Source organism: Balaenoptera borealis, assembly GCF_965194805.1.
Source record: "Balaenoptera borealis genome assembly, chromosome: 19".
Classification (NCBI taxonomy): Eukaryota; Metazoa; Chordata; class Mammalia; order Artiodactyla; family Balaenopteridae; genus Balaenoptera; species Balaenoptera borealis.
Window position 1 is genome coordinate 10,989,439 of NC_138878.1, and position 16,768 is coordinate 11,006,206.

General features: G+C 42.1%; 1 pseudogene across 3 annotated transcripts in view; it reads right to left on the reverse strand.

Annotated features, from left to right (window-relative positions):
* Positions 1 to 12,046: 12,046 nt before the first annotated feature.
* The window catches only part of LOC309616159 (ADP-ribosylation factor 1 pseudogene), a 126,267-nt pseudogene continuing 121,545 nt past the window's right edge, over positions 12,047 to 16,768 (reverse strand). The window contains exons 3-5 of one of the 3 annotated variants that reach the window (XR_014249816.1): positions 14,013 to 14,251; positions 13,554 to 13,603; positions 12,047 to 12,368 (exon numbers count right to left, since the gene is read on the reverse strand). The product of XR_014249816.1 is annotated as an ADP-ribosylation factor 1 pseudogene (transcript). Of the gene's footprint in view, positions 12,369 to 13,553; positions 13,604 to 14,012; positions 16,554 to 16,768 lie in introns of those variants that run through there. The other 2 variants (XR_014249817.1, XR_014249814.1) reach the window with 2 other exon arrangements.

Consider the following 16,768-nt stretch of genomic DNA (forward strand, 5'->3'; position numbering starts at 1 on the left):
ACACCTTTGCTAAATGTAATCTTATGGAGTTCGCATGAACCCAAAATCTGTCATATTTAAAATACAGATTACGTATCGTATATTAATGCAGGTATGTGGAACCTAGAAAAATGGTACAGATGAGCCGGTTTGCAGGGCAGAAGTTGAGACACAGATGTAGAGAATGGACATATGGACACCAAGGGGGGAAAACTGCGGTGGGGTGGGGATGGTGGTGTGCTGAATTGGGCGATTGGGATTGACATGTATACACTGATGTGTATAAAATTGATGCCTAATAAGAACCAGCAGTATAAACAAACAAACAAACAAAACAACTAATACTAAACTTTCATTGGGTTATTTGTATGGAAATATGTTAATATAAATGTTTCAGACATTACATGAAATTTCTAAAAATCTTATATTTGTATTTGTATGGAAATATGTATGGAAATATGTTAATATAAATGTTTCAGACATTATATGAAATTTCTAAAAATCTTATATTTGTATTTGTATGGAAATATGTATGGAAATATGTTAATATAAATGTTTCAGACATTACATGAAATTTCTAAAAATCTTATATGTTCTGGTATAATGTTATAAGTAATAATCCTAGTTATTACTTTAAAATGTATATCTCAGAAATAACTAATATTCTTGTCAACTGCATTATTATGAACTTTCATCAAATCTTTAACCGTGGTCATTTTTAAGTCTTTTGTCATTTACAGACAGTTCTGGGTGTACTCTGATGCTTTTGCAAATATGTTCCTATAAAAGGGTTTCATCTTCAAGAAATTCATGGAAAAGACTCTGACAAGTACAGGTTTCTGGTAACTGACTGTACTGCTGAACTGAATGAATAAGCATTTTCAGAACTCTAATGAAAAACTGATGAACTCATAAAAGTGCTAACAAAAGATCAAGATGAAAAAAAAAAATTAATTACATGGGACTGAGTGAACTGATGAGGATGAGTATAATTTTTGTGACTTTCTGTCTGAATTAAAAAAAAAAAAATCCCCAAAAAAAAAAAAAATACAGATTACATTAAAAAATACAGTAACTGCCCAATAAACTCTCAAATGAAAGCTATATATATGCTATAGTATTGTTTCAAACTTATTTTCTTTAATAACGTGAGAATCTACAGACAATATACAGTTGACCCTTGAATAACACAGGGGTTAGGGGCACTGACCTACCATGAAGTCAATGCAAGGAGAATATCTATCCATTCTATACCTTGCCCCCCTGGTTCCCCATATACAGAGAGCACTTCCTAAGTGGAAAAATGAGCACTTCCTAAGTGGTAGAATTTTTTTAATGGATGTTCTCACTCTATTACAGATTAAATGCACCACACTGTGAATTAATCAAACTATCAACATGGATTGAGAAGTAGTTCACATGCCTTCTGGATTTGTGTAATTAGCTCAAAGCTGATTATCCAACTACTTTTCTATAAAAGTGAAGTCCCGCAACTATAGATCTGGAGAATCCCCCCTTCAGAAGAGATCAGCAACTTGGCCTTGTGATCACATCGTGCTCCCTCAGCAACCCCACCCAAAACAAAGCTTTGGATGGTAGCCACCGTGAACTACAAAGCAGTAATTTGGAGAGTATGTAATTAAAAGTGATTTTGCATCCACCTATATATTCTTTTTAATCATTTTACTATTTCCCTGTTGAATTATTCTAAAGGCTGAACCTCACGGTACAAAGGGCTGTTGTTTTAGAAAAACATCCATAATACAGCATGTTCAAGCTTACAAAGTCATTTTCAAACAGATAATGATCCACGTACAAAATTTTTCCAAACAATGTTTACCAACTTCTTTGTCCTTTGAACCAAAGCAAGGGGCATTCCATAGAAATTTGGAAGGTGAACAAGAAATAGCCAATAATTTTCATGAAGCTATGGTGGGCAGAGTGAGGGTTTCAGCAAAAGGCAGATGTGACAGCTTATCAAACCTTTCAGAATATTCTCCTACAATCACCAACTTCAGGGATGAAGGCAAATGGATGCATTGGCAGAGGTATCTTGAAATTCCTGAACTTACTAAAAATATTTTCTCCACCAACACTTCCATTCATTTTAAAACCTCCTAATCCCCTGTATTAATTCCCTTCCAGTTTGAAATACCTAGAATAATTTCCTTTCTGCTAACCAACTCCTGACTAATCCAATAAGGAATACAAATTACTCTCAGATCAGTTACTTTTATGTTTAAAACATGAAACAGGTAACTTTGTTTAGTCCAAGCAACAAGGATTTAATTGAAAATTAATATTTCTACTGAGTCAAATAATACTGGTCATTTCCAACCACACTTCATCATCTGACACAATCTGGGATCATGTGATCATATGGTTGGTTGATTTACCAGCATTCATTTGACCACTGAGCACTGTACTTCATTAAATGTTGACAGTGGTCCCTCAAATTATTAATATCATCTCCAATTAACAGTTGGGGACACCAAGTCTTAGAGCTATTGCATGAGTTGTCCTAGGTCCCACATGCAGAAACTAGACAAATTTGAAATCAAACCAGATACTGCCTTATGCCTGAACCCTTTCTGCCACAGGAACCAACTTTTCGCCATAGTATGTGATGTTAGAGATTGGTCATTATGAACATTTTGGTAATTAATATAAGGTAACCAACACCATACATTGCTTTGTGATAGCATCCACATTCTGAAATCTCTCCCTTCTGGCCAGATATTGTAGAAATTTTCCCAGCCAGCTCACGGCAGTAGATGTGTGGCTTCTGAGATGCCATGAGAACCTCCTACCACATGGGTCCCAGTGGGAGGGGCTCTCAAGTGTCAGTAAAGCTCTAACAAAGGGGCTGACTAAAGGATATGAATTTAATGCAACGACCATAACAACAACAATCACAAAAACATCATTCCCCAGATGCATGTCACTGGAAGACATGCTAGCTGTATTCGCCTGGGTCTTCTATGAAACACACATGTTTCTCCCAAGAACCATTACTTCTTTCAACTTCCTTAACCCAATTCTGGAAGTTCTGAGGCTCTTACAGATAAGACGTGCTTTTTGCTGAGAACAATGCAACAGCAGAGCCCTCTCTTTGGCAGTCAGTACTCAAAATACGTCCACTGGCCTTCACAGTGAGAGATTTGGCCTCACCTTGGGGCAAGAAATTGTACCACCAGCAATTTTCCCTGCCAATCCTTCTACATGACAAAGCACATATGGATGCAAATAAGCTAATCCTTCTCTGGAAGAGTAAGCTGCACCTGACGGTAGCTTACAGAAGCGCCAGACAGAGAAGATGTGATTGTGAGGTACCTAGGGGATCGCCACAAAGCAGGCTGGGAAAATCCCCACCTGGGATGCCTTAGATAAAACCTAATCATCTGCTGGGATAATTGGCCTCTGAAAGGAATACACGCTAATAATAGCATCAAGCCATAAGGTTATTAAACTGTTGAAAGGTTAGAAATATTTGCCTATTGATTAGAGGATTCCTGAAGATAGCAAAGCCACCAGTTAAAATAAATGAATCAAATGACATGTAGAGGAAGATACTGTGCATCCTCTTAAGTGATAAAGAAGATATTGAGGGACAGGTCTTCTCCTCATGTAACAGAACATAGAGAAATTTCATAAACAGCCTGATGCACCTCTGTAAAAATTGGGAAACCACCTGCCTCCAATTACCACCAAACCACCAAAATAATGATGTTGGTACAAAATATACTTAGGAAAAGGAAAATATTCTTAAATGGATTTGTAGGGACTTCCCTGGTGGCGCAGTGGTTAAGAATCCACCTGCCAGGGCAGGGGACACAGGTTCGAGCCCTGGTCCGGGAAGATCCCACATGCCTCAGAGCAACTAAGCCCATGCGCCACAACTACTGAGCCTGCGCTCTAGAGTCCATGAGCCACAACTACTGAGCCCACGTGCACAACTACTGAAGCCCACACGTCTAGAGCCCGTGCTCCGCAGCAAGAGAAGCCACTGCAATGAGAAGCCCTCACACCACAACGAAGAATAGCCCCCGCTTGCCGCAACTAGAGAAAGCCTGCACACAGCAACGAAGACCCAATGCAGCCAAAAATTTAAAAATAAATTTATTTTTTAAAAAAAGGATTTGTAAATATGTGGTCTAATTCATTTTCCAGAATATGCCCCTTTAATTTCTCTCTCTACCCTGAATTTTCTAATGACAAGAAATGTTTTAAAACATGTCTACAATATCACTGCTATTCCTCCCATAGAGAGATGGGCGTATATCCCCCCCTCCTTAAATATTAGTGACTTGCTTGTAACCAATGAGATGCAGGGGAAGTGATGCTGCATGACTTCCAAAGCTAGGCAAGGAAAGGCAATGCAGCTTCCAACTGGTTCTCTTGCAACACTCACTCTAGGGGAACACAGGCTTCATATAATAAGTAGCTGCCCTGAGACCACCATGCTGGAGAAGGTGAGGAATGAAGCTTTTACTCACCGTACCAGCTATGGTTCCAGCTAACCACCAGCTTCAACTCCCAGTCATGTGAATGAGCCATCTTGGATGTCCTGCCAGCCAAACCTTTAGATGACTGGAGCCACAACCAACATCTGATCACAGCAGCACAACAGACCCCAAACAATGGCTCGTCAAGCCATTTCCAAATTCCTGAGCCACAAAAATACGAGCAAATAAAATGGTGGTTTTTTCCAAACCACTAAGTTTTGGGGTAATTTGTTACGCAAAACTTTGTTGACCATTCCCTAAACTTAGCTAACATTTTGCAATGCCTTTCAATTGACAAAGTGCAATGATATCATCTCAATTAATTTGTATAAATATCATGTGAAACAGGTGTAATAATCACTCATTGCAGTGACTGGGACAAATGCTCAATAACACAATCAGGATTCAGATCCATGTCATCTTATTCCAATGACCTTCAACATTGTGCTGACTCCCAAACATGGTAAATGAAATATTTTAAGTGGCTAAAAATGTTATCTATTCAAAAATGCTGGATAGTAATGAAAAAACTAACAGCATTGTTACTTTGCTTGTTATTTCCAGATGGACTGTCTCTTCATACGTTTATGTATTTTTATAAAATTTTAAAAGTAGTAATAAAGCAATTCCTGGAGAGTCTAGCTGACAGCCAATTCTTGCATTCCTTTACATTTGTAAATAACAAGATGATTTCTCTGTAATTTTACCTTCAACATTATAAGGAACAGACCAGTTTTCACGAAATGAAATAAAGCTGAATTTTAACCAGGCATGGAGAGACTTGTATTTCATAACAACTCTCTGGATTTCACATCTTTAAACACACATTGAGAATTGATTGATTGGGGTCCTTAAAATTTAGAAGTTGCTTAATCCTAAAAGAGTTTGCCAAATCTGGCATGCCTTCTAGGTATTTCGAGTTCCCCTGCATTAATTTTTTACAATGGATAAATCAACAAAAACACATTTACTTTTTCCTATTAAGGGCACCGATGTGATACAAATAAGTATAAAATGTGCTTCCAGCCTTACAAAAGCTTACAGTCTTGTTGGGGCTATTCAGAGATAAATTTGTATGATGCAGAAGAAACCATACTGGATTAGGAATACATTTCCCTACATACCTAAAAACGGTGCTGTAAAGATTAAGAATGAAAATGCCTTATTAAAGTCACAAAACACTGAACAAATGTAATATAAAATATGTGCAAATTAAAACAGAAAGATTTTATCCAAAACGGTGGTTGCAGCCCATGGTACAATATTTCTGCTCTGTTTTTAGAAAGTATTAAGTTGTATCTAACTGACTGATTCCAAAAGAGATAGCCAATTGCTACTAACCCCTTCTGATTACATACACCACAGGAGAAGAAAAAACAAAACCAGGTTTCCTAGGAGTGATAATCAAGACGGACATTAGCGAAATTCCAGGAATTCACTATGAAGTAGGGGGTCACCGAAAGTCTTAAGTCAAGCTGAGGCTTATTAGCAAGAGATGATGCCTAATTAAAGTGAAAAAGACAAACCAAATTGTGAGATATATATAAACCATTTCTATAAATTTCTTACAGCAATTTATCTAGACTCCCTGAGAATAAATATTTACATACTCTATGGTTGCTACGAAGTCTTTTCGTTAAGTTATTTTTTTTTTATCACCACTAAGAGGACGTGACGTGTTCCAGAGAAATAAACTGGAGAATCAGGCATAGTTCTCTTGTACCAGGCATCTAATTTAATGCTATCAGGAAAATCTAAGAAATATAAGGTTCTCTTGAAACATTAGGGATACAGAAGAGAAGATGCCTGTTTCTCTTCATCTCTGTGTTTAAACACAAACCAGTAGACGAAACTGTCCTCCTTAAAGTGATTCAAAACACCAGCAGGATGGGACGCTGGCTTGTAAATCAAGATGCCAATATCTTGATACCAATGCCCCTGTGCTGCACTACAATCTTTTGGCCCACTTTTGGCTACAGTTTCCTATTAAAAGAAATAACCACAGTGGAACACAGAACGTTCAAGAAAATCTTACTAAGGAGATTCCAGTCCTAGACGGTGACCTACACACCAAACCTGCAGCTACATGATGGAACAATTTCCTCTTGAAAAAAAAAAGAAAAACCTGAAAACTGGCTGAGCAGCGCCTACGCCTCAGGCGAAGGAGAGAAGGAGCGGGTAGGAGAGGCCAGACACGGATGGCATCACCCCTGAGCGGCAACTCACAGGCAGGACGGAGCTCAAACCCTGAGCTTCTCCCTGAGGAGTGAAGGCTCTGAACCCCACATGGGACACCCCCAACCTTTAAGACCTGCACCTGAGACATGAGCCCCAAAACCCCTAGCTTTGAAAACCAGTCACTTCACGATACCTGCACTACAGCCGTCCGAGAGGCAGCTGTGGAAGGCCCGCGCTCAGACTCACCAGCCCTGGGTCCAGCGTGGAAGCCGCCTGCAGGGATGCCCCAGCGGCTGGGGGAGAAGCTGTTTGCCGGTCCTGAAGCATCGGCCTGAGGGGCAGGCCTCTGATTTAACACATTTGGGAGCCTGCTGGTGTTCTCTCCGAAGGAGGCTGGCAGGCAGGATCTCTGTGCCCTCCTTCCAGGGCCAGGATCTCCCAGGAGGGAGTTTTCACACGTGTCAGGTACCCGGTTTTACGTCAAGTGCCCCAGTTTTATGTCAGACGCCTGGTTTTACCTCTGGTGCCCCAGCATTATGTCAGGCGCCTGGGGAAGTCTGGTGCCCAGGTTTACATCAGGTGTCCGGTTTGACACAAGGTGCTGGGTTTTACATCTGGTCCCCCTGCTTTACATCTGTTGCCCCTGCTTTTCGTCAGGTGCCCAGGATTTACGTCAGGTGCCCCAGTTTTACGACTGGTGTCGGGTTTTAAACCAGGTACCCGGTTTTACGTCAGGCGCCGGCTTTACGTGAGGCACCGGTTTTACGTCAGGTGCCCCTGGGGTTTACATCAAGTGCCCCAGTTTTACGACTGGTGCCGGGTTTTACCTCAGATGCCAGGTTTACGTCAGGCGCCCGGTTTTACGTCAGGCGCAGAGCTTACGTCAGGCGTAGGGCTTATGCCAGACGCCCGGGCTTACGTCAGGCGCCAGTTTTACGTCAGGCGCCCGGTTTTACGTCAGGCGCCGGCTTTACGTGAGGCACCGGGCTTACATGAGGCACCAGTTTTACGTCAGGTGCCCCTGGGGTTTACATCAAGTGCCCCAGTTTTATGTCAGGCGCCCGGGGAGTCTGGTGCCCAGCTTTACATCAGGTGCCCGGTTTGACACAGGTGCTGGGTTTTACGTCTGGTCCCCCCGCTTCACATCTGTTGCCGCTGCTTTTCGTCGGGTGCCCTGGATTTACGTCAAGTGCCCCAGTTTTACGACTGGTGCCGGGTTTTATACCAGGTACCCGGTTTTACCTCAGATGCCAGCTTTACGTCAGGCACCGGGTTTACGTCAGGTGCCCGGTTTTACGTCAGGTGCAGAGCTTACGTCAGGCGCCCGGTTTTACGTCAGGCGCCGGCTTTACGTGAGGCACCGGGCTTACGTGAGGCACCAGGCTTACGTCAGGTTCCCCTGGGGTTTACATCAAGTGCCCCAGTTTTACGGCAGGTCACAGGTTTACACCAGTAACACGTCAGGTGTCATGGTTTTACATCAGGTGCCTGGTTTTATGTCAGGTGCCCCAGCTTTACATCTGATGCCCCGTTTGTTTGGGTTTTTTTTTTTTTTTTGAAGTAAAACTTTTATTATTTGCAGTTTACGAGAATATTTAAAAATAGTCAAAAGAATCTACATACAAACTAATAGAATTAGTAAATTATTTTAGCTAGGTAGGTCTCTGGATAGATCAATAGACAAAAATTGTATTTTCATACACCAACACCAAAAAATTTGCAAGTGCAGTTTAAAATGAATTCCATTACAGAGCATGAAAAAATATTAGCTATCTAAGGAAATAAGTAGATTCCCCTTATTTGTGGAGGATATGTTTTAAGACAGCAGTCCCCAACCTTCTTGGCACCAGGGACTGGTTTTGTGGAAAACAATTTTTCCACGGATTCGTGGGGAGGAATCGTTCAGGCAGTAATGCCAGCAATGGGGAGCCCTGGAGAGCGGCAGATAAAGCTTCACCCACTCACCCGTTGCTCACCTGCTGTGCGGCCCAGTTCCTAATAGGCTGTGGACCTGTATCACAGCCCGGGGGTTGGGGACCCCTGTTTTAAGACCTCCCCCCGCCAGTGGATGCCTGAAATCAAGGATAGTTCTAGACACTATATATAAAGTTTTTCCTATACATATGTACCTCTGATAAAGTTTAACTTATAAATTAGTTACAGTAAGAGGTTAACAACAGTAACTAATAATAAAATACAACAGTTATAACAATATACCATAATAAAAGTTATATAAATGTGGTCTCTCTAAATATTTTGTTGTACAAATTTAATACCTTTTCTGTCTTTTAACTAAGCACTTACACACTGTGGCTGTATCTTTTGCAGTTTGACGTGTGACAGCAAAACTAGCACAAATTTCTTTTTCCTTCACAATTTCGTAGACAGAACATTTGTTCTTACTAGATCTTAGCAACCTCAGCACTTAGTTTTTCCTTTATTAAGTCAAGAGCTTTCACCTTTTCACTTAAAGGAAGCACTTTATGGCTTCTCTTTGGCATATCCGAATTGCCAGCATCTCTACTCGTGCGCTTTGGGGCCATTGATAAGTAAAATAAGGTTTTCCTGAACACAAGCACTGTGATGCTGTGGTAACCAAGCAGGACCTACGGGGCCTTCCGGGAAAGACCCCTCCCCCCCAAGTCCTCTGCTTTGGCTCCTCTGTGAAGTACCTAATAACAGTATCAGATGCACGTTTCCTGAGTTGTTTTACAGATGCTAAAACCACTACCAAGTGGAAGAGGTTAACTGCTTGATGACCATGATGAGCACGTAGCCCCCAGACCTACTGGAGCCTCGGGATTGACAACGTTAACCCCTGTGACATCACCTTCTTACCTCACCATCAACCTTTCAGAGAATTGTGCCCGAGCTGATCACATACCCTGGGTGTCCCCTCCTTCACCTTGCCTTTAAAAATGCGTCCCTGAAACCCATCAGGGAGTTCAGGTGTTTTCGAACATTAGCTGTCCTGGACTCCTTGTCTGGTGCTTTACAGTAAACAGGGCACTTTCCTTCACCATAACCCGGTATCAGTAGATTGGCTTTACTGTGCATGGGCTAGCGGACCCAAATGTGGTTCAGTAACACAGTAACAGTCGATTTGATAACCAAGAGGGCTACTAGGTAAATAACAGGTGGGACAGAGCAGGAGGGCATGAGATTTCATCACGCTACTCAGAAAGGCGTGCAATTTAAAATTTATGAATTATGTCTGAAATTTTTCATTTAATATTTTCATACTCTGGATTGGTGTACCAGTTTTACATCTGCTGCCCTGGGTTTTCTTCTGTTTTGTTTTTAAGATCTTTATTGGAGTATAATTGCTTCACAATACTGTGTTAGTTTCTGTTGCACAACAAAGTGAATCAGCCATATGCATACATATATCCCCATATGCCCTCCCTCTGGAGCCTCCCTCCCACCCGCCCTATCGCACCCCTCTAGGTCATCGCAAAGCATGCCCTGATTTTTGAGGCTGCCTCCAGGGGACACCTCTACATCACCTGGCTCTGGTGGCCGTGGGGCCTATGCTTTCAGCCCCACAGCACTGTTTATATTTGCATATTTTAAAATCTACTGCCTGAGGGTCTGGCTTCCAATCAGCCTGAATCTAGGTGCAGACTGAGATTCCCCTGGTTTGTAACACAGACTGGTCTTGGCAAACCCTTATCTACTAGGAGCCATTAAAAATAAAATAGGCTGTTTGGACAATCACTGAGGTTTGAGAGACAACAGGAGTGAGGCAGGATTGAACGGTCAGGCTCATCTCCTGCAGGAGGCCACTCCTTTAAGTCTGGCTGCTTGATCTAATGCATAGAAACCAACAGAGAGTCAAGCAAAATGAAGAAACAAAAGAATATGTTCCAAACAAAAGAACAAGACAAAACCTGTGAACCAAACCTTAATGAAACAGAGATAAGTACTTTATCTGATAAGGAAAATCTTACTGAGCACTGGTCAGTGGGATGAAGAAATGGGGGTGGCCAACACAGGCAAGATGGAGAAACACACCAGGAAAAATAAATAATTGAGAAAAATATTAGATACTGAAAAGTACTATGAAGAGTACTACTTATAATAGCATAATAAAATAGTAGTATTAAAATAGAGCTGATATGTAAGGTTTCTAAACCTTGGAACTTGATACTTTGGACTGGATAACTCTCTGTTGGGGGGGTGGGTTTCTTGTGCATGGTGGGATGTTTTCCAGCATCCCTGGCTTCTACCTATTAGATGCCAGTAATATGACCCCTTCAGTTGTGACTCAAGACATTGCCAAGTGTCCCAGAGGGAGAGAGAAATCACCCCCAGCTGAGCACCACTGCAGTGGAGCCACTAGATGATACCTTTCAGCTCCAAATGTTTATCCTCATAATGAAACCAGAATACTGCACATAATGAACCTGCCCCATCCTCCCTTTTCAACCAACCTTTGTAATGATAGACGCCATCCTCTTCTGTACCCAATTGTAAAGCTTGCAGAGCTGTTTGCCTCAATAACATTCCAAACCTGTATTGTAGGAACTGAAAACACCATCAGACCCTGTAAAATAGATGACAAGGTGTCCTGCACTATTGACATAGTTAAGAACCTCCAGGAATAGCGCTTCTAAGCTATTATCTGGAGACCAACAGGAATGTTGAAGGGTTTCTCCACGTGAAAGCACTTATCTGCACAGTCATAAAAGATAACCCATTACCATGGAAGGAAATCAAAACTGCAATAAATTTCAAAAGAGAAGAATGAGGAGGAGTAGGCATAAAGGACTAGTAGAAAATCTCAAGGGAGAATATGCTCAACACAGAAAGGGGAGGAGGGCAGTGGAGGCCATGACTGCATTGTATAGGGAGGGACCTGGCACTGCCCGTGAACAAGGAGACACTTAGAAAACTGATGCAAATGCATCAAGAGGGTCTAGGGAGTACTGTTTAGACAAGGCCTTCTCTCCGTCATCCAAATCATATTCAAATTAAGTTGAAACCATGACAAAGAAAACCTTTGTATTTGATTCTATCCACTGAGAAATTCCATTTGGAAGCTGTTAAATAGCTCATGAAATTAAAACTCACACCTGAACTAAACGACTCCATCTTCCTTTGTTTGTGCCAAAATTTTAGGGCCTATCCCATAAAATATTTTTAGGACAGAAACTTCAAAACCTCTAGGAAACATGTTTAGGGAGCATAAGAAATCATTGAGCTATAGATATTTATGGCAAGTAAAAATTGGTTTTCATTAGTTACCTTTTCTAAATAATACTCTTACAGATTAAACTAATTTTTAATAGAGAATTGACATGACTCTCTACTTATCTTACAACGTTCTCTATTTTGCTTCTCTATTATATTAATACAATTTAAAGAAATAAAACACAGGAATCTTGAATTTTTTTTAATTTTATTTAATTTTTGGCTCGTTGGGTCTTCATTGCTGCACGCAGGCTTTCTGGCTTTCTCTAGTTGTGACGAGCAGGAGCTACTCTTCCGGGGGCTACTCTTCGTTGTGGTGCACGGGCTTCTCATTGCGGTGGCTTCTCTTGTTGCGGAGCATGGGCTCTAGGCACACGGGCTTCAGTAGTTGTGGTGCACAGGCTTAGTTGCTCCACGGCATGTGGGATCTTCCTGGACCAGGGGTCGAATCTGTGTCCCCTGCATTGGCAGGCAGATTCTTAACCACTGCGCCACCAGGGAAGTCCCAGAAATCTTGAATTTAAAAAAATATATAATGTTAGACCAACTGCTTCCTTTGTTTTTCAGAAGAACACAGATTTTATCACAGATTTCCCTTAAATAAGAAGTATTGGGTTGGAAAGGGCACAGGAGTCAGATGCCTTAAAACACCTCTTCTACCATTCGCCAGCTACATGATTCTGTTAATTCATTTAATATTGCTGAGAACCAAGTTTCTCATACAGAGATTGGATATAACAATTATATACTATTCATGGGGTGGCTGTGAAAATAAAAAGAAATGGCATATGAGAAAAGGCTCTGAAAACCGTAAAGTTCTATCAAGTGCTGTTTTGTTATCATCTTATCATTGAATTAACATAAAATGTGGCCACAGTGTGGTTTACATAAAACATTCAAGCATGCAGATGACCAAGAGGTCCAGCTTGAAGAAACTTTAGTCAGGCTTCTTCCAGACTATAGACCCTGACCTCCCTTTCCTCAGAGGATTTTCTTTAGAAAACATAAATTCTTTCTCTGCCCATTTGATATGTAAATCCTTTTAAAAGCCTCTAACTCCTTGTTCCTTCAAGGAATATCTTCCTCCAGGAGCTGGGAGCCATCACTTTGAAACACTAACATCAAGCCCCCCAATCTCCCAGTTTCTGTGGTAGGGTAGGAGCCCAACTTCCATAAGCACTTTGCTCCAAGTTGTAAAACTACCTTCTGTCATGAAGAGAAGAGAAAGTTTACTTTTCCTTTGGGAAAGACCCATTAGCAAATAGAGACAGCCTATGATTCCCTCATTCCCCAGCTATTCAAAACTCACCCACCCTTTGTTTCAGCAGAGTTAAGTTCAGGCTTTAGTTCTGGCCTTTCTCCTCTTTGCAACAGCCTTGAATAAAGTCTTCCTTGCCTGCTAAATTTTGTCCTGTACAATTTTGGTTTTGATGCGTTTGCAAAAGAATGAAGATATATCCTAGGATTCATTTGCAGCAAAACTTAACAGCCCCCAACTCCACTTGTGACTCACCCAGGTTATAGCTCGCATTAGTCTCTTATAGATTGGAACCTCCTGGAGGTGAGGAACTAACCAAATAACTGACCGCGTCTAACAATGTCCTCTCTATATAACCATGTATTCATGTATGTGAATCAACATGTAGTTATTACTGTTTTCAGTCCCTGAATTAGTATACATATCAGAGTTTAACTTACCAGAAGCCAGAGCACTTGAAATACTTCCACAGGTGGTAGATCTCGTGATGCTGCAAAGCAGATTGCAAGATAAACACATTTTTAAACCACTTTATTGAGGTATGATTGACATACAAAAAGCTGTACGTATTTAATGCACATGACTTGATGAGTTTGGAGATAAGTATACACCCATGAAACCATCACCACAATCTATGCCATAAACCTATCCATCACCTCCAAAAGTTTCCTCACACCCTCTTTACTTATCATTTTTTTGGGATAAGAACATTTAACATAAGATCTATCCTCTTACCAAATTTTTAAGTATATAATACAGTGTTATTAACTATAGGCACTATGCTATACAGTAGATATCTAGGACTTATTCACCTCGTATAACTGAAATTTTGTACCCTTTGACTAATACCTCCCCATTTTCCCCAACCCCAGTCCCTAGCGACCACAGTTCCAACTCACTGCTTCTATGATTTACTTTCCTCTTGTAAGTGGTATCACGCAGTATTTTTCCTGCTGTCTGGCTTATTTCACTTAGCATAATGCCTTCCAGGTTCATCCATATTGTCACAAATGGCAGGATTTCCTTCTTTTTTAAGCTTGAATAACATTTCATTTTATGTGTTTGCCATATTTTCTTTAGCCATACATCTTTTGATGGCATTTAGGTTGCTTCCATGTCTTGGCTATCGTGAACATTGCTACAATGAACATAAGAGTAAAGATCTCTATTCGAAATACTGATTTAATTTCCTTTTAACATATACCCAGGGTGGTATTGCTGGATCATAGGGTAGTTCTACTTTATTTTAAGAAACTGCATACTGTTTTCCACAGTGGCTGCACCAACTTAACATTCCCAGCAGTAGTGCACAAAAGTTCCCTCTTCTTCTCATTCTCCCAACACGTATCTTTTGTTTTTTGGTTTGTTTGTTTGTTGCTTTTCTTTTTTTAACTATTTTTTAATATTTCTTAAAATATTTATTTATTTACTTGGCAGCACTGGGTCTTAGTTGGGCACACGGCATTTTCATTGCCACGTGCAGGATCTTCCTTCTGGCATGTGGGATCTTTAGTTGCAGCATGCAGAATCTTTAGTTGCAGCATGTGGGACCTTTTTTAGTTGTGGCATGCGAACTCTTAGCTGTGACATGTGGGACCTAATTCCCTGACCACGGATCGAACCCTGGGCCCCTGTGTTGGAAGCACAGTCTTAGCCACTGGACCACCAGGGAAGTCCCCTGTCTTTTTTATTTTACTTTTTTTATTTTTTTAGTTAAGAGATTTTATTCTAATAGCTGTAATTACAGTGCTTGTTTGTCGAAATGAAAACTGAAAACAATTATACAAAACACTTGATTACTAATTGTGTTTTGAAAGCAGTAAGAGGTTCCACAGCACCAAATAAACCAGTTCTGAGGTTTTCCCCAAGATAAAGTTTAACAGCTCCAGCTTCTTCAGTGTTTATCAAAATACAAAAGAAAAAAGTAGAGGTTATCATTTTTCGATGGCAAATCCGACCCTTGCAGGCTGAGGGAGTGAAAGCACACGTAGACAGGGGCTCTGAAGGGCTGGGGCTCAAGGATGACCAGCCGCGCTCCTGCTGGTGAAACCTCGAGAGCCCGGAGCAGGCAAGCAAGGGGACTGCAGGGCCCCCGCTCCAACCAGAGCGTTCCAACCAAAGTGCGCATGCGGACCCCAGAAAAGGCTGGGGTTCCTCCAAGCGGTCTGAGAGAGGCGGCTGCAGCCTCCAGCCCATCTCCTGGACGGCCATGTAAGCACAGATGCAAGCACAAACGCTATGGGGTGTGGGATGACCCAAGACAGAGCAAATCACAGGGACCCTACTGTGACCATGCAGAATGGATCATGGCTGGTTCTGCCCCGTTTCATGTTCCCAACGGGAAACAGACCACTGGTGGACCGGACTCAGGCCATTACTGCAGAACCTACACTAGGCACATTTCTCCCTTCTGTGTGTTCAAGTGTTCTCCTTATCTTGTATTTGTAACTGTTTTTTTAAATGCACTGAGTTTGGGTTAAAAACCAACCACCAAAATGGATCTCAACACAGATCTAAAGCCCAGAGGAGGAGCATCAGGCTTGTCTGACACAGCGACTCCTGGATGACCCGTGTGCCTAAAATCCCTTCTCAGTACTGAACAATGGGTTGGTTTTCTTTTTATAATAAAAAAAGCTGAGTAATATTGCATAGGAGTACCAGAAACTGCCTCATTGGAAACAAAAACTATTTACATTAAATAAAAACCCAGGTGCAGGCTGCGTCTGCACATTTACAGCATGGTGAAGCACACCGCTACCGACCATGGAGACAGCTTCTGGCACTCACACCCCAGGGGCACGTTTGCCACACGAGAGTAAAGTGAGGGTAGAAGGAGGGAGTGAGAGGGGAGGAGAGAGGAGTACGGCTCACTTCTGGTTCTGGAGCCGATTGGACAGCCAGTCCGGTCCCTCATAGAGCCCGTCCCCGCTGGTGGCAGAGGTGGCCTGAATGTACCAGTTCCTGTGGCGCAGAGAGTGCAGCCCCAGCTTGTCTGTGATCTCGGCTGCATTCATGGCATTGGGGAGGTCCTGTTTGTTAGCAAACGCGAGCAGAACGGCGTCCCTGAGCGCGTCTTCTGCCAGCACCCTCATAAGCTCCTCTCGGGCCTCATTCACACGCTCTCTGTCACTGCTGCCAACCACGAAGATGAGACCTTGTGCGTTCTGGAAGTAGTGGCGCCACAGAGGCCGGATCTTGTCCTGGCTGCCCACGTCCCACACAGTGAAGCTGATGTGCTTGTATTCCACGGTTTCCACGTTGAAGCCTAGAGTGGGAATGGTGGTCACGATTTCACCCAGCTTCAGTTTGCACAGGATGGTGGTCTTTCCCACAGCATCTAGGCCCACCATGAGAACGCACATTTGTTTTCTGCCAAAAAGGCCCTTGAAGAGGTTTGCAAAGATACGCCCCACGCTGTAGACTAGTGGGAGCAACGCTGGCCAGAGAAGCCCTCGGCGGCCGGCGCAGCTGCTACCCCGAGGCAGGCGCTGGTTTCGCTCCCACAAGGTGGCGGCTCTGACGGCGGCCCCCCTGTTTTTTTTAAATTATAGCCATCCTGACAGGTGTGAGGTGATATCTCATTGTGGTTTTGATTTGCATTTCCCTGATTACTGGTGATGTTGAGCACCTTTTCATATACTATTTGGCTATTTGT